This window comes from Lonchura striata, chromosome 4, assembly GCF_050655825.1.
Source record: "Lonchura striata isolate lonStrDom1 chromosome 4, ASM5065582v1, whole genome shotgun sequence".
NCBI lineage: Eukaryota > Metazoa > Chordata > Aves > Passeriformes > Estrildidae > Lonchura > Lonchura striata.
The window spans coordinates 75,806,719-75,832,878 of record NC_140706.1 but is presented as its reverse complement, the minus strand read 5'-3'; the positions used below and the strand labels follow the sequence as shown (position 1 = coordinate 75,832,878).

At 49.2% G+C, this 26,160-nt stretch overlaps 2 long non-coding RNA genes across 2 annotated transcripts in view; both read right to left on the bottom strand.

The window, feature by feature from the left end:
• Nucleotides 1-25,133, bottom strand: part of LOC144248925 (uncharacterized) — a 109,200-nt gene extending 84,067 nt beyond the window's left edge. Inside the window, exon 1 of the long non-coding RNA XR_014955056.1 lies at nt 24,439-25,133. This is a non-coding gene — a long non-coding RNA (uncharacterized LOC144248925). The remainder of the gene's footprint in view (nt 1-24,438) is intronic.
• Nucleotides 9,786-11,389, bottom strand: LOC146767743 (uncharacterized). Its single transcript, XR_014955055.1, has 2 exons — nt 10,790-11,389; nt 9,786-10,444 (listed from the first exon to the last, which is right to left on the bottom strand). It is a non-coding gene; the product is annotated as an uncharacterized LOC146767743 (long non-coding RNA).
• Nucleotides 25,134-26,160: the final 1,027 nt, after the last annotated feature.

Here is a 26,160-nt window from a genome sequence, read left to right as displayed (position 1 = left end):
CTGAGCACAAACAACTGCTTTGGCCCACTGCTCACCTGGCACACTTGGCCTTGACTGCTGCTATCTGCCTGGACCTCCTGAAAATAAAGGCAAAGAACACCGCTGTGACAAAGACACCATTCAAGCATCCCCTGCAAATGCAAAAAATGACTGACCTGCTCATGGGAAAACCCTCACCCAGGACTGGGGCCCTTGGCCACAGATTTGAACTGTCAGCATCTGAAAGAAAGTTAGGACTGGTGTCAAACGGCTGCAGGACAACTTAACACGACTAAACATATTAAGCCAATCTCCCCATACAATCTAGAGCCCAACTACACCCTGCACTGCCAATTTCAAGTCCCCAGGACTTGTGTTGTTACAGGCTATGCAGCAGGGCAGAACAGCTCCAGGAAAAATACGTGCAGACATCCGTGACACAGGAAAGGGAGAGAGAGCTTTTGAGGAGAAGAAAGGACCGAGAGACCCAAAGAACACACAGTGCACCAGAGACAAGTGACAGGACACACACCGCAACTGCTCTGCCCTGAGCACCTCAGCACTGTGATCAAAACAGACACTTTTTGCCTTTAGATGGCCTTAGGAGATGCTTCTTGCACATCCCTGCCCCCAAAGCTCATTCATAAGGCCCTCCCAGCACCCCACTTTCACCCCCAATGTGGGCCTGACCCCTATAGTTATCTCTCAGGCATCTGGGGATGAGAATCCACATCGCGTGCCAATGGAGGCTGCCTCGCCTGCGGGGAATGTCCAATGGTCACCGGGCTGTGGTCCCGTGCTCAGCTACAATCGAGAACACCAAACATCACTGCATGATCTTAGCTGCACAATGGACAAAACCCAGCAATCCTGCTACTCACCGTTCTCCTAAGAATGCTCAGGCCACGCACTTTGGCCAGGCTCGGAGGCTGCCACCATCATCGCAGGGTCTGCCTGGGTTAAGAAGAGACAAAGTGACTCGGCATTGCTGAAACACGAGTGGACCTTGGCTCCCCCTCCCTACCTCAGCAACTCACCGCAACTCCTCAGCCATTGCCAAAGGCTCCCTGGATGCCATCGTGAAATACAAAATTTCAAGGCTTCATCTCAGAGTCCTAAAATACATCCAGAGAGCCCACAAGCACAGGAAATCCAGGCCATCAGCTGTTGGTGACAGGGGCTTGGCATACTCTGGGTGGATTCCCTAAACACACAAACAAGAACAGATACATACAATTGCTCCAAAACCTGAAACCTGAGCACAAACAACTGCTTTGGCCCACTGCTCACCTGGCACACTTGGCCTTGACTGCTGCTATCTGCCTGGACCTCCTGAAAATAAAGGCAAAGAACACTGCTGTGGCAAAGACACCCTTCAAGCATCCCCTGCAAATGCAAAAAATGACTGACCTGCTCATGGGAAAACCCTCACCCAGGACTGGGGCCCTTGGCCACAGATTTGAACTGTCAGCATCTGAAAGAAAGTTAGGACTGGTGTCAAACGGCTGCAGGACAACTTAACACGACTAAACATATTAAGCCAATCTCCCCATACAATCTAGAGCCCAACTACACCCTGCACTGCCAATTTCAAGTCCCCAGGACTTGTGTTGTTACAGGCTATGCAGCAGGGCAGAACAGCTCCAGGAAAAATACGTGCAGACATCCGTGACACAGGAAAGGGAGAGAGAGCTTTTGAGGAGAAGAAAGGACCGAGAGACCCAAAGAACACACAGTGCACCAGAGACAAGTGACAGGACACACACCGCAACTGCTCTGCCCTGAGCACCTCAGCACTGTGATCAAAACAGACACTTTTTGCCTTTAGATGGCCTTAGGAGATGCTTCTTGCACATCCCTGCCCCCAAAGCTCATTCATAAGGCCCTCCCAGCACCCCACTTTCACCCCCAATGTGGGCCTGACCCCTATAGTTATCTCTCAGGCATCTGGGGATGAGAGCACCCCGCTTTCATCCCCACTGTGGGCCTGAGCACTCAACTTATCTCTCAGGCATCTGGGGATGAGAATCCACATCGCGTGCCAATGGAGGCTGCCTCGCCTGCGGGGAATGTCCAATGGTCACCGGGCTGTGGTCCCGCGCTCAGCTACAATCGAGAACACCAAACATCACTGCATGATCTTAGCTGCACAATGGACAAAACCCAGCAATCCTGCTACTCACCGTTCTCCTAAGAATGCTCGGGCCACGCACTTTGGCCAGGCTCGGAGGCTGCCACCGTCATCGCAGGATCTGCCTGGGTTAAGAAGAGACAAAGTGATTCGACATGGCTGAAACACGAGTGGACCTTGGCTCCCCCTCCCTACCTCGGCAACTCACCGCAACTCCTCAGCCATTGCCAAAGGCTCCCTGGATGCCATCGTGAAATACAAAATTTCAAGGCTTCATCTCAGAGTCCTAAAATACATCCAGAGGGCTCACAAGCACAGGAAATCCAGGCCATCAGCTGTTGGTGACAGGGGCTTGGCATACTCTGGGTGGATTCCCTAAACACACAAACAAGAACAGATACATACAATTGCTCCAAAACCTGAAACCTGAGCACAAACAACTGCTTTGGCCCACTGCTCACCTGGCACACTTGGCCTTGACTGCTGCTATCTGCCTGGACCTCCTGAAAATAAAGGCAAAGAACACCGCTGTGACAAAGACACCATTCAAGCATCCCCTGCAAATGCAAAAAATGACTGACCTGCTCATGGGAAAACCCTCACCCAGGACTGGGGCCCTTGGCCACAGATTTGAACTGTCAGCATCTGAAAGAAAGTTAGGACTGGTGTCAAACGGCTGCAGGACAACTTAACACGACTAAACATATTAAGCCAATCTCCCCATACAATCTAGAGCCCAACTACACCCTGCACTGCCAATTTCAAGTCCCCAGGACTTGTGTTGTTACAGGCTATGCAGCAGGGCAAAACAGCTCCAGGAAAAATACGTGCAGACATCCACGACACAGGATAGGGAGAGAGAGCTTTTGAGGAGAAGAAAGGACCGAGAGACCCAAAGAACACACAGTGCACCAGAGACAAGTGACAGGACACACACCGCAACTGCTCTGCCCTGAGCACCTCAGCACTGTGATCAAAACAGACACTTTTTGCCTTTAGATGGCCTTAGGAGATGCTTCTTGCACATCCCTGCCCCCAAAGCTCATTCATAAGGCCCTCCCAGCACCCCACTTTCACCCCCAATGTGGGCCTGACCCCTATAGTTATCTCTCAGCCATCTGGGGATGAGAGCACCCCGCTTTCACCCCCACTGTGGGCCTGAGCACTCAACTTATCTCTCAGGCATCTGGGGATGAGAATCCACATCGCGTGCCAATGGAGGCTGCCTCGCCTGCGGGGAATGTCCAATGGTCACCGGGCTGTGGTCCCGTGCTCAGCTACAATCGAGAACACCAAACATCACTGCATGATCTTAGCTGCACAATGGACAAAACCCAGCAATCCTGCTGCTCACCATTATTCTCCTGAGAACGCCAGGCTCCTCGGGCCACACGCTTCACCCACGCTCTCATGGCAGGGTCTGCCTGGCTGAAGAGCAGGCGAGGTGAGGTGGCGTTCCCAAAACTCGAGTGGACCCTGGTCCCCCTCACTAGTAGTTCCCCGACTTACAGCAACTCCTCGTCTGCTCCTGAGGCTCCCTGGTGCCACCTTCAAGTGACAAAGGTCAAGGCTTCGTCGCAGAGCCGTGTGCCGCTCCCCGAATTCCCAGGAGAGCGAAGGAGCGGCTCTGCGGCCGCTTGCAGGGGGGACTCGCTGGTACACGAGTGGACTGCCTAACACACACAAACATGAATGGATACTGAGAGACACTACAACTGCAGGCACACAAATTCATAAATAAATAAACTAACAAAATCCAAAAATTCTACCAAAATATTAATTTTATTTACCCAGTATCCAAATAGATTGACAGAGACACCCTGTCCTATCCCCTCAATAAGACCTCTTAATCTATGCCAAAAAATCCTTGAAACTAAGATAACCCTGCCTGTATCGAAATAAAAAAAAAAAAAAGTCTTGTAAACTTTATAAATTCATTAACCTAACACATCAGAACCATAAAAATATTAAACTTTTATGAACACCAGTACGCATTACACACTACTCTCATTTCAACGTATAAGAGTAAAGCTATTCCTATTACTAACCTAACACAAATATCACAAAATATAGCAGTAAGAAAAGAAAAAAAAAAATAAACCTCACTAAAAATAAAATATAAAATTTTTATTTTAAGCAAAAAAAAAAATCATACATTCTAAACAGGAACTTCCTCAAAATCAAGTATTTCAATAAACCCAAAAAACTCTAACATATTTCAAACAACTACTAAAAAGCCAAAAAACATAAAACAATTAAGCAACCCACCACAACTATCTAAAACTATCTACAATAAACCTTCTTGAAAAAAAAACAACAAATACCCCTTACGACTTCAACAATACATCACCAGCAATACCAAACAACTCAAAATACCGTAACTCCCATCCAAAAAATGCTCTATAAACTGAAACACTAAAATTAATCTACAAAACCCACTCACCCTTCAACAACCTCCTCTAACCTACACACAAATCTAAAACAAATAAGAATTAACTATAAACTATCATACCTTAAATAACGCCACCATTAAACACTACTGTACCAGACTTACTATAAATCAAAAACCACAAAATAACACACCACTGTTAACATTACCAATATTTTTCTCCATTCCTCTAACAACTGAATACAAACCTCAATTTACCTTCACTTGAAAAACATACAATACACCTACAACCAACTACCCCAAAAATAAAAACACAATCCTACCATCTAGCATAAATTCATCCAAATGAAACTTAAAAAAATAAAACTCCAAAACATCTGTAATAATCCAACAACATTAGATGAAAAGTATAACAAAAATATTTTTTAAAATCATCCAAATTCTTCTAAAAGACTATTACACCACCAAAAAAAAAAAAAAGGAATATCAAAAAGCCTACTGAAAAGATCCAATTCCTAAAAATAAAATAACAAAAGAAACATCAAATTCCCACCAATTTCATCAAAAACAGCCAGAATGGCTCCATGAGCCAACAAAAAGAACCCCAACCTATAAGAAAATGCCAAACCACCTCAGAAACAAACAATAAAACACAGACAAAAATGTCCTCTACCCTGCCATCAATGCCACATAAAGCAAATAAATTAACTGTTATCATACAGGACATCCATATAAAAAATCTCAATCGCCCTAAAACCTTAAAAATAATTACAAATTAACCCCAAAATAAAAACTTTAATCTCTAACAAAAGAAACCCAAAAACAAACAACAGAAACTAAAAATACACCACCATAGAACCAACTACCAGCAAAAAAAACCCCAAACTACTCTTTTTACTACCAGTTGTTAGTGAGGCACATCACAAAAATGAAACAAAAATAAAAAATAGCCCTATAGAAACCCACAAATCACAAAACCCCCTAGAAAAAGAAGTCCAACCAACATACTAAACTTCAAACCATACAAGAGACCCTGAAAGCTACTAAAAATGAAAACCAGATCTCTACACTAACTCAAAGAGTAACCAGTACTCTGCTAAGTTATCTTTAAAAACCAAAGTAATAAACGATATTAAAAAAATCTAAACCACTAGACAATAAAAAGCACCCAAATAAAAAACTACCTAAAAAATCCACCGTATAAATACACAAGTTCCTAAAAAAAACCACTAATAAAAAGCAACCAACAAATACATCAAACTAAAACAAAAACTCAAATAAATAAACTGAAATTAACAACCAAAAAAATTACTCCTAACTCAATAAACCCATAATGCCTCAATCCATCAAAATACCAATACCACCAAGAAATAAACACGTCACCAAAAGATAAATGTAACCATAAACGATAACTCCCAAATTACCGGTAACAATATAACATCCACGACAATTAAACAAACCAAATGAATAAAACCTCTATAAGAGAATTTTTAAAAAAGCAATACTCAACATTTAAAAAAAACCCCTCACTAATTCACTACAGGACACTACCTCAAACCCACCAAAACTAACACTACATACTCGCGCTAATAAAAGCCACCACAACCTAATTAAAAACCAACCCTGTACTTCATGCTACGACCCATAAAAACTATTGTAAACCTTAAAAAAAATATCCTTTAAGAAGATAACAACAATTATATTTTTATAATATAAAAACAACGAAAAAAAAAAAATCCAACATATCGCACAAAAAAAAAAAAAAATCCAACAACAAACTCAATCCAAAAAAACCCTTGTCACAGCACCTGAACCAAGAACCGTAACAACCAACAAGTACACCGTGACCCTTCTCATACACCAACTACGACCCAATAAACTCCTCAGGAGCGCCTCAAAAGCAGCGCAGCGAGGGAGGCTGGAAGATGCGGAGCCGCGCTCCCGGCCCCGGGCGCAGCGCGGCTCCGGCAGGAAAGCGGCTCCTCCGGCAGGCAGAGGCGGCGCCGCGCCGGCAGACCCCCGCCCGCTGCCCCCGGCCCGGCGGGGCCGGCACCGGGCCCGGGGGGCCCCGGCGGCGCCCGAGCCCCGCGCCCGGAGCGGACGGAGCGGCGGCACCGGCCGGCACCGGCCCCGCCCGCGCCGCCTCCCCCGCCCGCCGGCCCGGCCAAAGCTCCGCTCGGCTCCGCACGGCTCGCACCGGCGCGGCTCCGGCGGGCCCGCGGCAGCCCAGCCGCGCCCAGCTCCCCTTCCGCCCCGGCCAGCCCCGGCACTGCCGGCAGGGCTCCGCGCCGGACCCTTCGCTGCCGGGCCGGGGGCAGAAGAAGCGCCCCGAATGCAGCGGCACAGCCCGATCCCCGCCCTGCCAGCGCTGCCACGGCTGCAGCTCCCTTCCTCTGAAGCCCCGACACTGACGCCACGCTCCGGCGCTCACCTCCCTCCAACAAGGGAAAAGAAATGTGGGATCCCCTTCAACTGCGTCCCCTAGAAGAGCAGAAAAGAAGCGGCTTGCCTCAAATGATGGCAAAAGGGGGCTTCTTACCTCAATCCAAACCCCTTAAAAGGCGGGACCACAGGACTGCCCCCTCCAATTCAACCTCAGGATGACGAAATTTCAAGGGAAAGGAGAAAAGTCCCGGCTAAAAAAGCGCACCAGCTCACCTGCTCGGCTGCTGCTTCTCGGCACAAAGGTTTGTCCCTCGGCTCCTCCTTTGAGCAATGCTCCACGAATCCAGGTGATCCCCCAGACCCTGTCCAAAGCACTCACCGTCCTTCCAGGAGACAGCCCCGGGAGCCCCTCATAAACTCCTCTCCTCCAGCAGCTCCGTGCAAAAGAGATGTGAGGAAAACCCCCTAAATCATCCGCCGGAGGAGCCACCCCCTCCTCATCATCCTCTCAGCTCACACCTGTGGCTGCTCTGAGCCCTCATCATCTTAACAACTCACACCTGTGGCTGGTCTGAGCCCTCATCATCCTAATAACTCACACCTGGGGCTGCTCTGAGCCCTCCTCATCATCCTCACAGCTCACACTTGGGGCCTGCTCTGAGCCCTCATCATCCTAATAGCTCACACCTGCCGCTGTTTCCACTCTCCAAAAGCGTCTCTCCGTCTCCAGCACACAGCCCACTTCTCACAGATACAGATTCAACAGAAATCTGCTACGGCTGTCGGCTTTTCTTAATCCACCTGGTTACACAATTAAAACACATACATGCACTGATGGTGATTGAAAGAAAGCTTTCCCCTGGAGAAAACAGTCCTTTTGCTGGCACACTTTGCTACACCTTCGGAAAAAGCAGAATCGGCACCGACTCCTAAGACCCCTGCCGAGGAACCCAGCCCTGCTTGGGACACCCAAAGCAGCAGACCTCGAAAAAGGAGGGGAAAAGTCAAGCTTGGAGTGGAAAAAGAGGACAGAAGTACAGCAGCCTTTAAAAATGCATGCATGGAGCAATAGTGGGAACCAGACATATTTATTCTTTCCTTGCTTTCTGTGATGATATAAATAGGAAGTAAAAACACGTTAAACAAAAGGCAGAACTAGGATTTTACAGGTCTTTATTTTGGCAGGCTGCATGACAAACGCCTCTTCCGGGACTGCGACACGTTTGGGGGAATGGCAGAGAACGAAGGCAAAAGGTGCCGGGAGCCCTTTCTGTTCCCTTCAGCCCCTGCAGCTGCTCCGCTGGTTTCAGGGCACTTGCTTGGTTCGTTCCTAGAGAAAAAGGCTAGGGCATGATTTTCAAAACTACTGCCCATCCACAGTCAGAGTTTCCTACATTCCTGGGTACAAATGAGTGGATAGAGAGAGGGCTTCTTTCCAAAAGAGGTTAGCCATAGCTTCCTATTCTTTACCAATAGCTGTGAAAACGAAACACTTGCCAGGTTTTAGTATTCTACACACACCCCTCCCAGGGAATTTTGGGGCAGCTTTGGGTCCCTCTGCGGGACGGCACCCAGCGTGACCCCCTCCCCTCATTCGCCACCCACCCGCTCCTCCACCGCAGTGTGCGTCCCTCTCCTAGCGACCTTGGGGTGCCCCAAATGCCATCAGAGGCCCGAGGCTTCAGCCCCTAACCCTGACCCCCGAAGAAGGCACAGGACGAGTCCAACTGCCCCGGACAGCAGCCCAGCACTCCCTTCCAGCCCTTCCCACACCTCCATCCCCCCAGAAAGGGACTCCGCCGCAACAAGGAAGGGGGGGCAGCCCCCAGAAGGCTCGAAGCTCCTGCCCCGCCTCGCTGTCGCGGGCCAGGGGCAGAAACAGGGAGCGGCAGAGGCGGCGGGGACGCGGCACGGCCGGCACGGCACGGAGCGGGGACCGCTCGCAGCGCGATGCCGGCGGAGCCGCAGGTCCGGCAGCGCCGGGGCGGGGTCCGAGCGGCGCGGGGGATCCGCCGAGAGCTCCGGGCCCGTGCGGGGACTCCCGCAAGGCCCGGGGGGCGCCGGGCTCCGGCCCTCGGGGCTTTATTCTCCGGCGCCCCGAGCCCCGCGGCTGCGGGGGAAAGAAGCGAAGGGGCGACGGGAAGAGAGGAGGGAGAGCGGGACATGCGAAAGGGCGGGGAGGGAGGTCGGGCTGCGGAGGAAAGCGGGCGGGGAAGGGAAAGGCCGGCAGGGCAGCAAGAGGGACGGGGCACAGAGGAGGGAGAGAGGGGGAATGGAACGGAGCAGCGGGGCAGGGACAGGACAGGACAGGAAGGAGCCGGGTTTGGGGGGGACACGGAAACGGGGGAAAGAGAGGGTACACTCAGGGGAATACGGGCAGGAGGATGGAGCGGGAGAGAGAGGGACAGGAGGGGATCCTCCCGGCGCCCCGGCCCCGCCCCAGCGCCCCGCCCGGCCCGGGCGGCTGCGCTCGGCAGAGCTCGACTCCGTTCGGCTGGACTCGGCTCCTCGGCCAGCTTCGGCTACTTTCGGCCACGCTCGGCTATTTCCGGCCGCATTCGCCTCCATTCGCCTCTTCGGCAAAGCTCGGCTCGCCTCGGCTGAACTCGGCAGAGCTCGGCTCCGCTCGCCTCCTCGGCCCCTTTCGGCCGCTTTCGCCCACGCTCGCCTAGTCCCGCCCGCACCCGCCTCCATTCGCCCATTCCCACAGCTCGGCTCCCTCCGCCCGGCCCCGGCTCCCTCCGGCTCACACATTTCCTCAGGGCACCTCAGCACAGGGCACACAAACTGCAGCCCCTAAAGGCTTGCGGCTCTTTCAACACACACACTCGTAACTCAGCTCTCGGGACAGAGCTGATGGCCCCTTTAGGACAAGAACAGTTGCACGTAAAAGCAATTCCCTCATTTTAAATCTCCTTTTTATTGACCCCCCCCAAAATCCCATCCCTACCACAAAGAATGTGCAGCTCCGGTGACGCTATTTGTACAAAGGCCCTGGGGCAGCACACAGCCGGGATTCCACGGAAGAAAGCCCGGTTTGCATTGCAGAGGTTCTCGCTCCGGCACTGCCTGTTTGCAGCTGGGCTCCGCTCCCCTCATGGCCACATCCCCGAACGATGTGCCAGATTTCCCAGAGAGCTCCCAGTAAAACTCAGCTACAGTCACTGAGCAGAAAATCCTTTGGGCTTTAGTTCCACCTCTCACCTGTTCCGAGCGCTGGGAACGCGGGTTTTGGTCCCACATCGCAGCAGCAGGGATGGATTAGGGTTTTGTTTTGGTTTGGTTTGTGGTTTTTTTGTGTGTGTGTGGGTTTTTTTTAAATTAAAAAAAGGGTAATAAAAACAAACCATGTCTGACATAAATGTCTTGAAGTGCCATTCAAGCTTTTTAAACCCAAGCAAACCGTCCTAATTCCCTAGCCCAGTCTTCTATTCATACTGGCTACTTACACCCCAGTGTAGGAAGCTCTGCAGCCTTCTTCTCCTGTCCTGTATTAGACAGAGGATGGATATGAAGGGCACACACGCAGTCTTTTTGGTTCTTCAAAAAGATAAAAATGCCTGTAATAAAAATTACAGAAGTAATATTGTTTCTCAAAGTGTTCCAGAAAAGGGAATTTGGAGCTTTAATGTCCCACTGAGAGATGTTGAATAAAATCTTCCCCCTGAGTTTGCACCCAGTAATAAAATACTGATTTGTTTTTTGACCAGGCAAGGTAGGTCTATAGGAGAACAGCTCAGGAGGCTCTCATGGCTCACGGCGATGAGGATGGAGCAGGGCAGAACGTTAAAGGTGAAGTGTCAGTCCCCTGAATTAATGCCCTGATGGAGCCAATTTTTTTGCTAAGAGACATAACAGATCCTTCCCTTTGTTCCCCAGTTTCCAAGTCACCTGTAATTCGTTACCTGCACCAACCTGCCGCAGCTAATTGACAAATCCAGCTCCTGTACTCCAAGCCACGTGTCCCTGACGTGAAGGGAAGTCAGGGATACAGAATCAGCTGTGGAAGAAAGAGAAGACAAAAATCAGAACAGATATTCTTCTATTTCCCCACAGGATCACCAAGCCAAGCTGCTTGCTACCTCTCCAGGACTATGTTTAAAAAGAGTTCCCTAACTCTTTTCTTAGCCTGAAATTCCGGAGTGGCTTTGCCCATGCAAAGCCAACGATCCTACTCACAAGAAGGAACAAACCAGCTTCCTGTTAAATAAAGCACTTGGAAATATGAGCTGCCACGTGGAGCTGGGTTTTTAAATATCACAAATAAACTTAACAAAAAATTATTCCTGACTCAAACCCACAATGCCTCAAACCATCAAAACAAAAATAGTTCTGGAATGACAGCTACACCTCTGCAGACCACAGCACAAAAATAACACTAAAGAATTTCTGACACCTTCCTTTTGAAGATGCTCTTACAGCATATTATCATAGTAAAGGGGCATTCCCTACATCTCTAACCAGAACTAGAGCTAGAGCTATCAGTTACTTTCACATACTCGCATGTCTGTATGGTGGCCTTAGGAGAAGCTGGCAACACCTCTTCTGGTACCACACCTTGGAGGCTCAGATTGCGTCAAAAGCACCACTGAAACCAGCGTGCCAGGAGCTAACTGAATAATGAAAGTCATTTTCTCCATTTCTGTGACAGAAAAGCCCTCCATTTGGACAGCATTATTTGCAGCCAATTATTCTGCTACTTCCAGCAGTGCTCCAGGGAGCTGTATCACTTCTCCGCAGAGCTCAGGAGCTGTTCATTAGGTTGATCTCCTATAGTCTCCAGTTCTTCCTTTTGCTTGTACAATGTGCACCCTCAGTGCCATATGACAGGAGCTTTGAGTGCTGTCTGTTGCTCTGTATTACCCTCATAGGACTGAGGAACCCGTCCCAGCCAGGGAAAGAACAGCTTTTGATTCTTGGATTAGGACACAAAGTGCCACAGTTTAATCTAACAGTGGGAGGAATAAAGAGGAATACCTGGCATACTTAGAATTCCACCTTAGGGCAAAGCCCAAGTGACACTGCCCTACAGCAGGATTTGAAAAATTCAGGGTCCATCTCCTAATAAATACATTTTGGCAAGAACCTGCACGATTCTCTTTGACATGTATTTCTCCTTTGTAATGACTCAGTGCTTGGTCTCTAGGACTTCCATATCCCTGACACACTTGCACTCGGATTACTAGCAGGAGGATCACAAACTTAGGTAGTCTCATATCTGTGCAGCATTTAAAGTCAAGGAACACTGGGCTTGGTCAGCAAGACGTCCAGTTTTACAATTTTCCATCACAGCTGCCTACACCTTTTAACATAAACTCGAAAAAGAGACAAAATTCCACCCTACCACTGTTGCAATAGGGAACTGAACTCTGATTTCAGACATTTTCCTCCTGCTTGAGCAGGGACATTGTACAAGATGACTCCACTGGTGGGTCCCTTTCAACCTTAATGATTTTGTGATTTTCAGGGTCTTCAGAGCAAGCCTGCTGAGTTTATAATGTTTTATTTAATTAAAAAAGCTGGAAGTGCAGCTCGAACCCTGAAAGTCAAAATGCGTTTATTCCTTACTTACTCATTACCCCCCAAAGTAGAGCTGCAGCTCAGCAGACAGAGAGGGACTTCTGTGGACACTGCATTTGTCACCTGTGACTAATTTAATTCAGCAAGCTCTAAACCACAGGTCAGCCTGTTCCATTACAGCATCATCAGGGCAACTTACAAGAACTGAAGCCAACTGAGAGCCCCTTCATCCCAAAGAGGACAAATATAAGCCTTTTACTTCAGCTCAGCAGAACTCTTAGATCATCCTAACAAGAGGTAATGCATCCCAGCAGGTGTCAGTGAACCCAACCTCTTTAAATACTCATTTAACCCTACCTCAGCTGGTAATCAAAGTCGTGGGGGTGAGGCTAGGCTGAATTTCTCTTTTCTGTCCTTCTCCAGAGTAGTCCTAGTGAAGTGGCCTTGGACTCTGTTTTCTGAAGAGCCTAAGTGCTGCTCATGAAAGCCTCTAGGAGATTTTTCTCCTGCTGCTGCTAGAGCTGTGACTTTGAAGAACTCACTCCTAAGAGCTGGAAATGTAAAAGTCAATTGGATGTGCTGGGCTGCAGTGCCCCAGCGCCCCAGGACAGGCAGTGCCCCTCACCGTGCCTGTGAGAAGGTGAAGCCAACCCACGCCAGGTGCCTGTGCTGGACAAGTGGGAACACTGAAGCCAAGGCTGCTTCCTTCTTGAGGCTTTCTGAGGTGGCTGCTAGGAGAATTTTTCTTAGGCAGTCACTCTCTCGAACCCAGTCTCTCAATAACCTTCTGACACAAATAGAGGAGGATTTTTGTTCACTATCTCCATGTGTGCAAGGTAGGAAAAGTTAATTAATTGCCAGCATACCAGAGGATTCCGCCAGAGGAATCCTCTATACCAAGGCCTTCCATCAGAGCAGAAGGCACTAACCACGCAAAACCTCCAGCGGGAAGGATCCTAGCAGTCCTCTTCTTTCCTCCTTTGCAAGAAACTGTGCTTAAACATTCCCCAGTAATTAAATATGCTTATGACTCTTAGAACATTTAAAGTTCCTTGAGGGAAGAAGGCGTGTAGAGGCACTATATGATCCACTGTGTTTGTTACGTTTGGGGTTATGTTATATATTCTTACGTAATGGTTTGAAACTTATCTTTATCCCTGCACCGTGTCCTTAGAACAAGGCTGTGAACACTCTTTTTCTCCAAATACAAGAATAATTGAGGAAACAGAACAGTGTTTGTCAGAAATAATGAGGGTAGAGACTGAGGGTGCCAGCATGCTGACTTGTACCACCTTAGGACACTTTTGGAAGTCATCACTCCTGTAATATACTGGATCCAATTTCAGCAAGAGCTCCACTCTCTCCTGTGGTTTCCACAGGGCCAAAAAAGGCAAGAGCTCCTTGAGACTGAGGGCTCCTCATGCCCTCCAGCAAGGAGAGGGTGGGCAAAGACCCATCGGTAGGAAACAGATGATCCTCAGACTGAGCAAGTTGCTAACATCCTCTTGAATGTGCTGTGGAATTGTGCAGGCATTGCCATGGCCAGGGAGAGAGCAAATGGATGCTCTGATAATCTGCAACCTAAATTTAGCTGCAATTCCAGAGGGACAGTCTGATAGCCTGTTCCTAAGACATTTCATTTCCTGGACCTCAAAGATCCCCTCAGCCACTGCAGCTGCATTCTCTGAGGGTATATCGTGCGTTTCAGGCAGTTGGTGTTGGGTCCCTCCTCACTGATTCTGCCCCACATCTTGTGTTCCCAGGCTGAGGTGGGAAACTTGAGTGTAGAAGCAATTATTTATCTCTGCCTAAGAGAGACTTCTGAGTATGATCTAGCTTAAATGCCTGCTTGTAGGGCAGGCTGCACAGCTGAACTTGCCAAACACGGAGAAGCTAAACAGGCACCAAACCCTTGGCTTATTTCTGGGGGAGGCCCTCAGATGGCTTCTGAGCTTCTCCAATCTACGCTCTACAGGGAGTCTGCACATCTCTCCAGCAATTGAAATCTTGAGCAGGGAAGCAGGCTGGTAGCAAAAGACTGAGCTAACACATAGCGAGGCCAAAGGAAACCGAGTGTCAGAAGCACAGCTTTGAGTCCAGAAACACAATCAAAGCCCGGGGAAGAGTGTGGCAAATGCTGGGGTCAGCAGTGCAAGTACAGGGCAAGGCTGGACGGTCCCTGAGCAAAGCACCGGGCACTGCCCAGACCAAACCAAAGACCAGAGTCTAAGCAGGAATACAGGGAGATTTCCAGGAGCTGTGCTGGGCTGGGATAGGCTCCCATGGTAAGCTGAGAGGATGGAGACTCGGCCCCCAAGCTACAGCCACTGGGACAACTCTCCATCACGGGGCCAGGGAACTGTGCAGGGCACAGACTCACCTCATCCCCAGCACTGCTGTCCCCGGAGAGCCCGCTGGCTCTCTGCTCCTGAGAAACACTCTCTTCTCGCAAAAATCCAACTCCCTCACCACCTGCATCTGCTTCTTCTTCAGTATTGCCCGCAACCTTCATTTCTGCTCTCTCAAAGCACTGTTCATCTCCACCTCTTTTTCATCACAACACCTTTCAGTTGACACCTTTGAAGTGAAGAGGCCACTGAATTCTACCATTACAGAGTAAAACCACTCAGTATTGACACAGCCAGCTATTAGTTTTAATCCTCAGTTCTGCATTCCAAGGGATACTTTTGGAAACACACTGAAAACTCATAAAAATATGTGGCATTCACTGGAGCCAGGGCTCACTTCTGCACTGTGCCTTGGCACAAACACGCTCCATCACCTGTGACATCTCTCCTGCATTGACCATTGTTCAAAGCTTTCCTGCAGGGGCCTGACGGAGCAACAGGAGCTTGCTGAGCTTCTGTCAGGGCAGGAGCATAACAGGGTGCAGATCCTGTCCTGAACCCACCAAAGAGGGGTTTTTCCTGCATTCCTTCCTGCTGTGACACTCAATGACAAACATCCTCTGGGCCTCTATGTTACCAAATACAAGTACATGCCAACGTTTAGCGAGGACAATTTCAGCTTTCCCAATCTAAACTTTCCATATGATGCAATGACACTGTCACTTATTTACTGAGAACCCCAGCCCACATAGCCTAGAGAAGTGTCTGTTGGCTCAGAGCAAGCTTTAGGAGCCTGGAAGAAGTTTGTTTTGGTTTAGATGCCAGGCCCAAGACTGCATTTGAACTCCTGTCTCCCCACCAGAGGTTTCTAACCCATCCCCCGTGTCACACGTGCAACACCAAATTCAGCAGAAAAGCACTTCTGGGAGCAGCTTAGGAATGGAGGAAAGTATAGTTATTATAAGTGTTTCATGTATCTGTATGTAAAGATAGATAAATAGATAGCTAAATATGTACAGACATCTGTACACCCACCTACACCGGTATCTATATGAAGTCCTTTTTAGACCCCTCCCCAAATTTCTAAGTGATTGGTGCTTATAGAGGCAAACAAAATGAACTTTTAAGTTAAGCCAACTTGGGTGGCTATTTGTGTCACAACAGTCTCTGAAAAAATTACGACAGCACTTAAAAGTCACCAATAGTAATAATAATAACAACAGTAATAAAGTATTTTGCTGCTATTTTGGCAGCTTATGCTGCGTCTTGTACTTACTGCTCAATGCCTTGCTATTTCAGTAGTTCACTATGAAGCAATAAAGCAAAAGCCTTAAGGCTGGCTTGCTTAGCTTACAAGAAGCTCTGTTCCAATTTGGAGAAAAAATAAAACTTGGAGCATTATCAGTAAAACAGAGATTCTACCCATACCCATTAAAAATGCAGTATTTGCTCTGCAGACCTGCAAAAACTTACTTTAAAAGGTTAACTGCGACCTTTCATAAACCCAGTCTCATTTTAGCAGAAGAGTTTCCTGCTTCTCTGTGACTGTGAGATGTATCTATTAAGTTCCTTTCAAAGGCCTTGCCTGACCTATTCATTTTGCAATTGAGAGCCAAAATAGCTCAATATCAAATATCTGCAAGCACCTTAGTACTTTTGGAAGAGTGGAACTGCTCGATCAAATCCTCACGCTGACCACACTGTTTCAAAATGCAACAATTAATTATGTCATTATGTCTCCATTTGGAAAGGATTATAATGTAAAATTAAGACAAGAGCCTGCCCTACTCTGAAGGCATGGGGACAATGGGGATTTGAGTCCCCAGTATGTAACTACTGTTGCAAATGGAAGACATCTATCAAGAACAGAGACGTGCGTTACTGCACGAGATACAGTGCCCAAGTCCCAGACTTCATTAACCTTAATTAAATGGTTTTGAAACCAAAATTTTTCCGTAGCAGTTCAACTGCATTAAAAGAGCCCTCCCTCTCTGTAAATGGTTTTGATACATAAACATGCAAGCACTCCCAGAAGGGCCACATCCTTAAGGACTGCTACTATATATTTACTTTATGAAGACACTGCCCCATCTGCTGGGTCAGCCACGCACACGGCCCCACTGCTACGCTTGAGTGTGGCACTGGAATAAAACTTTTCTTCTGTTCAGGAACAAAACCCCGTCAGTCAAATCCACAATCATTCCAGCAGCAAGTAGGGATGCACCAAACTGCTCGGGTTTCCATCCCTGTTTATTCTGGAAACTGACCACAAACTCCTACGGAGATTTTGAAGGGCACAAGGGCTTCTTGTGAAAGCACAAAGGAAAGAATAAATGACTAAACTGGTATGTTCAGAAGAATAGGTGGGAGGTTTGTACCTAAGCACGTAAGGCCACAGCCTCCTTTTTCAACATGTACAATCGTAGAATCAGAGAATGGTTTGGGCTGGAAGGGACCCCAAAGCTTTTCTCATCCCATCCCCTGCAGGGACACCTTCCACTAGAGCAGGTTGTTCCAAACCCCATCCAACCTGGCCTTGGACAATTCCACGGGTGGGGCTGCCTCAGCTTCTCTGGGCAACCTCTGCTAGGGCCTCGCCACCGTAACAGGGACGAATTTCTTCTGTATATAGGATTTCTTTAAGCTTTAAAGTCCTAAAGCAGAGGCCACCTCAGGCAGGCATTCACAGATGTAAAGGGTCCTTCTCAAAGGTAACTGTAAAACATGTTCAATGTTCATTAACCTTTCATATGCTGCTCACCAATTACGGAGTGCTTTGAAGAATTTTTAATGAACGTAAATTTTAACCAAAAATACTGCAAAGCCATTATTAATACTGTATGTAGGCACAGGGTACCTGACTTGTAAAGCTGCCAGGAACCTAAACTCTTCTGATAAGATTTGCCACATTTTTTTCTTTAAATAAATACATTTTAAAAAATCATCAAATGTCCCTGCTTTATTTCACCGCGGCAACGAAATAAGCACAGTCTCAAGTCTGTGCTTCTGTTTCCTATTACATTAATTTCTCCCACCCTGTTTCTCCCTCAAAGCAGTGAACGTGCAGGCAAGTAATCCTGCCATTGCTCCAGCTCTATGGAGGATACAAACCTGCCTGAAGCCTCTGTCCCTCTGCTACTAGGCAGTCACTGCTGCACCCAGGCTCTTTATTCACGGTTGTAACAGAAATACTTTCATTTTTTTTCTCTTAAAAAGACACCTAACATTTCACCAGATGGTATCAGCACTTCCAAGTGCCTGTAAACCAGACTCCCCAAGCCCAGCCCATTAGGAGCTGCTCTGTGAGTGGCAAAGGAATCCAGAAATTAATCGCCTACCTTACACCGCTTCTCACCTGGTCTTGGCTACTTCCTTTCCTCAGGCTCTGGCAAGAAACCCAGACATGAAGCAATTCCCCAACCACAATGACAGCCATGAAAACTATTTAAGCTGCTGACAGTTCGGCTGTATCATTGGGCAGTCTGACTGAATTAGCACAGAGAATTTTAGGCTCCCCACACTCTTCTGAGCAGAGGTAGGGTGCGTTATGTTCCTGTCTTGTGGAAACCTGTCACGTGGCAGAATGGGAGTTGGGTTTGTGCATCCTTTGCTGCTTACTCCTCTCCTTACCCCCAAAAACTGGACGTGGAGCTGCAGACATCCTTTTTACCTTTGTACTGGGGAACAAAGAGGTGGCAGATCCCCACCATTAATAGCCTGTGCAGACAGACCAACAATGAAATACAACTGTACTGGGTTTGCAAGGCAAAGCTTTGGTAGCAGGGTGGGGGGCAGAGCGGCGGCTTCTGCAAGAAGCTGCTGGCAGCTTCCTCCATGTCTGGCAGAGCCAGTCCCTGGCAGCTCCAAAGATGGATGTGCTTCAGGACGAGGCTGAGCCCATGAGAAATGGTGGTGGTGCCTCTGTGATCATGTGTTTCAGAAAAAAGAAAAAAATAAGTTTCTGCACAGTTGTAATTGCAGCCAGAGAAGAGTGGAGTGAGAGTACGTGAAAGGAACAACTCTGCAGACACCGAGGTCAGTGAAGAAGGAGGGGGAGAAGGTGTTCCAGGCACAGGAGCCTGGTGAGGCAGCTGTGCCCCTGCAGCCCATGGAGATCCATGGGGATGCAAAGATCCACCTGCAGCCTGTGGAGGAGACCCATGCCAGAGCAGGGGGATGCCTGCAAGGAGGCTGTGACCCCGTGGGAGGCCTGTGGAAGGAGGAGCCCCTGCTGGAGCAGCTTGTCCCTGAAAGGCTGTACCCGTGGTAGGGTGGCCCACGCTGCAGCAGCCTGAAGGGACTTTCACCCACTGGAGGGACACAGACTGCAGCAGTGTGATGGGGAGTGTTGCCTGTGGGATGGACTCGCACTGCAGCAATTCACAGGGATCTGCTGCCTGTGAGACGGACTCATGCTGCAAAAGTTCATGGAGAACTGTCTCCCATGGGAGAGACCCCATGGAGCAGCAGGGGAGCGACTGCTTTCCCTGATGAACTGATTGTCACCTCCATTGCCTGTGTCCCTGAACAGATGGGGTAGGAGGTAGAGCTGGGAAGGAGGGTGTGGGAAGATGATGTTTTTAAGGTTTTATGTTGTTTCTCATTATCCTGCTCTGACTATTTAGCCATAAATTCAATTAGTATCTCTAATAAGACTCTCTTTTGCCTGTGACAGTATTTGACGAGCAATCTCTCCTGGTCCTTATCTCAACCCTTTTTTGTATTTTCTCTCCTCTGTCCAGCTGTGGCGGCAAGTGATAAGAGAGGCTTTGGTGGGTGCCTTGCATCCAACCTACTACATGGGAGCCTGCTCCTGGATCATGGAGCACCTCCTGCCCCACTGCTCTGGGAATTACAGCCTATTGGAAAGCACTTGCTAGCACAGCACTATGTAGAACAAAGATTAAATATTCCTCTTAAGCGTTTCTGATAGCCACCAGCAGAAGAATGACATATTCACCACCCCATCCAGCTGCCTCGAGATGTTGGCAATTGGTGGGTTACACTGATGGAAAAAATATTTACCCTAAAAATCCTGCAATGCACCAGAGCAGAGAACTAAGCACAGAACTCACTCACAATGGCTGGAGACAAAAGAGCTACAGCTAAAGCTATCACAGCCTCTAGTCATCATGCACACCCTAAAACATGTCTCATCTATGGCAAGAGACAAGAAACAAGCCTGGCTGCTGGCTGTTCTTGCTCTCCAGCTGATTCTCATTGATGTTTGCCTTACATAATCCCACTTCAGGGCCTTAGCTGGATTTCCATCTGGCCATCACTCTCTCATGGCTGATTCCTTCCATTTTAAACCTTTGCTCCATCCCTGTGACATCTGCTGTTTTGTAATACCCCACACCCATCCCGAGCGCCTCCTTCAGTCCGTGGACAAGCCCCCTGTCATCTGCTGAGCTCCTCTGCCACATAAGCCTCTCTGCATTCACCTTCACCAGAGGCTGCTTCAGTTCTGGCTGGACAGCTGCACACACATTGCCTCAAGTAGCTCCTCACTCATCTGTGTATGAGTATCATCAGAAACAACTATTAAGCACCCAAACTGCTTTTAATTGACCAGCAGTAACTCAGTGTTTCTCTCAGTACTTATAAAAGGTCACAGTTCTGTGTTTTCCAGTTCTGACTGATAGCACCTGTAACCCCCAGAAGTGGCAATATTGCTCAGCTGCTTTTCACATCTCTCTTTAGCACATGCTATTAAGAGACCATTTACCTAATCAATTACACATTGAAAAGTATCTCTAGTGTCTAAAGGTACTCTAAAAGCTGGATGCAATGGAGGAACTACTTCCTGAAACTGATGGATGTGCTAAATCAATGACTGGTCACTGATTAAAGGCTGGAGCACTCACCTTGAGCTTTAACACTTCAGCTGATTAGCATGTGCACATGAGTACATATCGATGCAAAGGATTGTCTTCTGCTTCAACTGACAAACTGCTGGATAGCTTTTAAATTAAAAAAATCAAAAAATAAAATAAATAAAATCGGTATTCCTCCAGACCCAGGGGAACAAACAAGCCAGACTTTCCGGACCCAAGCCCCAGGCCCTGCCAGTAACACACACAGCACTAAGGGATGCACAGCCCGGCTGGGTGCTTAGGTTACCAACTTCTGAACTCAGGAAAGAAAGGAGGAAAAGGCAAACTTCTGGATTATTTAACAGAGTAATTTCAGCAACGATCACTCTTGGTAACTTAATGGAACAGAGGAGCAAAGTCCTCTGCCCAGAGACAAGAAGTGACTGTGTATGGCTCAGCTCACGGCCACATAACACACTCTGACCTCAGTCTGCTGGAGCATCCTCCATATGGGGACAGCAGGGGCAACCTGGATGGCTGGACTCACCCTTGACTACCAGCAAAATGCTGAAACAGTCCTGACCTGGTGCTGTGCGAAAGGAAACACTGCCAGGAAGCATTGACGGGATCAGTTCTGAAAGCAAAGCAAGGTCCTGGCCTCATGCATTGCCCTGTTTTAACCACACAGGCAAACAGCTAAGAAATGTAACTATTTTCTGCTTAAAAGCCGCAAATTCCTTGGAGAAAAGGAAAACTCAATCTGACAAAAAGAAACAGGCAATGGTGAGAATCTGGCACATACCGGATAACAATCATTGCCCAAACGCTCCCAGAGAAAACTGAAATTAAAAGTCACAAGGCAGATGCAGAATAACATCTGTTGTGAAAATACATTATTCAGCCAGCACTGGTGGCGGAGACTTTTGGTGCAGTGCAATCTGCACACCCTGGTGACCACATATGCAGCAAGATGTGCTGCTTGGCATAGCCAAAGAGAGAGCAGCAGCCTTGCTTGGGAGGCATTTGGGAACCAGTGCCCTTACAGGTCAGAACTACTTGTTATGCCACTCTCTGGAGCATCGCAGCCTTCTGGAACTCGAGTAACACAGACCAACCCTGCCTCGGGGCATGCAAGAAATCATATGGGGACAAGCTGCAGACAAATGGGCCACTAGTCCTTGCCACATGCATCACCAATGGCACAGCATATGCTCCCGGTTACACTGTGGGTCACATTCTGGATGGAGATCTGCAGTCCTCCATCAGCCTTAGAAGAGACAGATGCACACACTCTACAGCCAATCATCCAATTTGCACCCATCTTCGAGACAAAATCACAGACCACTCACAGACAAACCTATGGCAGCGAAGTTACATTATGGCTTACTTAGTGGAGAAGAAGCCTCAGGAGTTGTCACCAGCTCTCTACAGCTTTTGTTTGCTCTACAGCACTGTTTGCTTGTCTAAGCCCACCCAGCACATGCTCTGGACGAGACCACAGTGGTCCTTGGAGCAGCAAGTGCTGCCAGGAGCTGGAGCCTTCCTGTAGCGCAGAGCTGCTCGGGAGCTGCTGCTCTCCCTGCACCACAGAGCCCTGTCCTGAAGCCTCCTGCTCCCGTGCCTCCATCTGCCGTGGCCGTGCCCAGCCCTCGAAGGAAAAGCTCACAGCTCTGGCTCTTACGGCACTGCAGGAACTCGCACACGAGGAGGAGGAAGCACGGGGCTCTCTCACCTCCAGTGCCCGCCTTGCTCCAGCATGTCAGTCCTGCAGGGACAATTATTCAAAGTAAGGAACTTACTCGGAGGCTTCAAATACAGTGCTTAGGATTCTGCAGAAGCTGAGCAGCCAGTTCATTCAATAAGACCCAACAAAAATAATGGTATGCATTTCTTCCTTTTATAGGTTTACGGCTAGAGGTGTCCAATTCCCACCTAAGTGACTCTCCTGGGCATAGGCCAGAGCAGTCTAATAAGCTCCTGTGGCTTTCCATGAACTGAACAAATGAAACAACACAAAGATGAGTGTACCTCAAGAGCTGTTTATGGAATACATTTGAGCTGGACTTAGTTTATCTGCATCCACAAATGCTTTAGGACTGTCACATTACACTTGCAGGCAAATACACACACGCAGAGAAAGGCATGTGCAGCCCCATGCAGAGATCACCTATGAGCTGCCAAAGAATAAGATGCCATGTTTAATATCCAAGAGAATAAATCTTCTTGTGTTTTTTAGGCTGCCTGCTGAAGTTGTTGCTGACCTATACACTTTAGGCTCATCTAACATTGCTGGGGAATTGATGACTTTTAAGTCTGAGCATTCAAGACTTTTACCCAGCCTTGGGTGTTTTCTCATTTATGTTTTAAGAAAGTCCATCTTATATTTATCTTCAGGCAGCTACTCAAAAAGAAAAAAGGAAGGCACAGCCCTCCTTCAGTGCATCCAGACTGTTTTGAAGAGACATCCAAGTAAAGCTTTTGAAGAGCCACAAACATTAACCTGACTGCTGTTACCCACTTGTGAGGATTTGTGACATTGCCTTTCAGTGACACTTCCCTTTGAAATCATTAATGAGCATCCTCCAAGATGCTGCACCCCTCCAGGGTAACTGAATCTACTCCAAGAATTTTCTCCTTTTCTGAAATACACTCGAATAGACTGAGCAGACATGTCAGCTGTACCTTCTGGATTTTTTTTAAGTTTTACTATTTCAGGTAGCAACACCATTTTCATCACCAGTATCCATCCCTGTGAGCCAGAGAGCAGCAGATCACCTGTCTGTCTTGAAACTTTGCAGCTACTCTTGAGGAGGCTGAGCTGCCATGAGTCCCAGAACACGTGAGCCCTACAAACTGACATCAGGAACCTGGACTGGTGACTTTTCTTTCCCAGGGAAAATGGCCAAAGCACGTCCCCAGGGACCCCTGGCCCTGAGCTGGGACCTAACAGCAAAGAATCCATACATCCGAGGACATACCTGAGACCGAAGTTGTCCCCACCTCAAACTTGTGCTGCCCTGATAGACCCAAGGGAGCCCTACAAACTGACATCAGGAACCTGGACTGGTGAGTTTTCTTTCCCAGGGAAAATGGCCTGTGTTTCTGCCCAGAGCCCCCTGGGACTTCGGGTGAGGCTGACTGAAAAAAATCCGAACACGGAAGGATATGTTCAGACCCCAGCTGCCCCCACCCCAAACTTGTGCTTCCCTGACAGTCCCAAGGGAGCCCTACAAACTGACACCAGGAACCTGGGCTGCTGAATTTGCTTTCACCATGTAGATATCCCTCATTTATTCCCAGGGCCCTGCAATCCCCCTGGGTTGTCTGGTCCCAGGTTTCCTTTTGCCTCCCTAATGTCAAAACGGCCCAGGATTTCTCCCAGTCCAAATCTCCCACCCCCAAGTACTCAGGGTTTTTGTTTTTTTTTTTTTTTTTCATTCCAAATACATGTTGCAAACTGACAGTACTAAGCTTGGGGCTTGATTTTTTCTGTGCTGGAGAAATCTGCCACCATATAACCCTAACCACAACAACCTTGCTTTGCTCAGAAATCACAACCTTCAGACCACCATCATGGCACCTTACCCACTGGCCCTCCACTGGCACCTTCCCAAAGCACTCCAGTAATACTCCACATTTTCAGTGGGCATCCTGTCAGACCCTCATCCTCACCCTAAAAATGCACCAAGGAATTCAAAAAATAGCCATTAGGAAGGTATAACAATTCTCTAAAAGTCACCAGAGAAAGCCTTCAAAATTCCCCTAAATATTCCTAATAGCCCTGAAAAAAAAAAAAAAAACACTCAAGGAAGCCTGCTCAGCCTCCAAACCCCTTCCTGTTGCTCTCTAGCCCACAGATGTCATCCCTACCTTTTAGCAGCGGGTCCTGTTGTCCTCTGAGGGTTCTGGCGTTGTCCTGGTGCGAGGGTCGCTGCCCTGTCCCACTGGGAGGCTTCCGGTGTGGTCTCGCTGTCAGGCTTGCTGTGCTGTGCTGCTGTTGTTGGGGCTGAAAAGGGAAAAGGCTGCTTAGGGTGAGGTACGGGTGGCGTGAGGGGTGCCGTACCTGTACCCTAACTTGCCTCCTAAGCTGTACCCTGTAGCCCTGATCTCCACTGGACTGTCCAGCCCTCAAGGCCTCACCCTTTACCCCTGACCCCTCCCTCTGCCCCCCAGCCCTCAGGCTCTGGCTGTCACCCTCAAGCCCCCTCTCAGCTGCCCCTCAGCTCCTGTGTGCCACCCTTAATCCCTCTCCTCTGCCCCTCAGCCCCCAGCTTCTCTGTGTCACCCTCCAGCTGCCCCTGCCCCCCTCAGCATCTCTCTGTGTCACCCACTGTCCCCTCCCCTGTTCCCCCCTCAGCTCCCAGCCTCCGTCACCCTCAAGGCCCCACAGTGCCCCTCAAGCTGCCCCTCAGCCTCTATGCCATGAAAAGACCCTAAAACCCCATAAAAATGCCCTAAAAAACCCCCTCATCTTCAAAATGCCTTAAAACCCCCACAGAACGCCCTTAAAATACAATAAAAATACCCTACTTTAAGACACCCCTAAAAGCCCCCAAAGAAGCTTTTAAAAAAAAATCCCTACATATTCCTAAGAGCTCGTAGAACAGCTCCATAATCCTTAAAACACATCGATAAGACCCTAAAAACCAGCGCAGCGAGGGAGGCTGGAAGATGCGAAGCCGCGCTCCCGGCCCCGGGCGCAGCGCGGCTCCGGCAGGAAAGCGGCTCCTCCGGCAGGCAGAGGCGGCGCCGCGCCGGCAGACCCCCGCCCGCTGCCCCCGGCCCGGCGGGGCCGGCACCGGGCCCGGGGGGCCCCGGCGGCGCCCGAGCCCCGCGCCCGGAGCGGACGGAGCGGCGGCACCGGCCGGCACCGGCCCCGGCCGCCCTCGGCCCGCGGAGCCGCCTCCAGCCCTCCCCTCACTCACAGACACCGCCCCGCTCGCCGCTCGCTCCCGCCCCTCGCCCCTCCCGCCGCTTCGGCCGGGCTCCGGCTGGGGGGCTGCAGTACCGCCCTGTGCCCACAAGGCGGCAGCACTTGTCCAGAGGGTCCGCGACACGATGGCGGCCCGTGGGGACCTTGACGGAGAGAGGCGTTTTTCGCCCATGCCTGTCGGCTCCCGCCAAAAACCCGCACGCTCGCGGTGCTGCTGACCCCACAGCCCGTGTGCACGGCACCAGAACCGCCGCGGAAAATCCCGTCGGGGGACGCCGGCGGTGCGCGCAATTCAGGCAGTGTAAAAAACAGACACGGGTCCTCGAATTTCAACGTCCTCGTTTTCGCGCCCTCTCGAGAAGGTCAAGCGAGGCCGCGCCACGCCACTCCCAAGATGGCGGCCGCGGGCGGCGGGCTGCAGTACCGCTCTCTGCCCACACGGCGGCAGCACCGCGCCGTCCCCGCCGGCACGGCCTCGGCAGCGAACGCCCCAAAGCGTCCGCGCGGGAAAGAACGGAACAAAAAGCCTGCCTGCGACCCGATAGGAACCGAAAGAAAAAAGCTTTCCTCCTAAACTGCATTTCAACAAGGCTTGTTTTTATATTTTTCAGATTTATACTCACATTCGATTTTGTAATGGATACTGATGGAAAATTGTA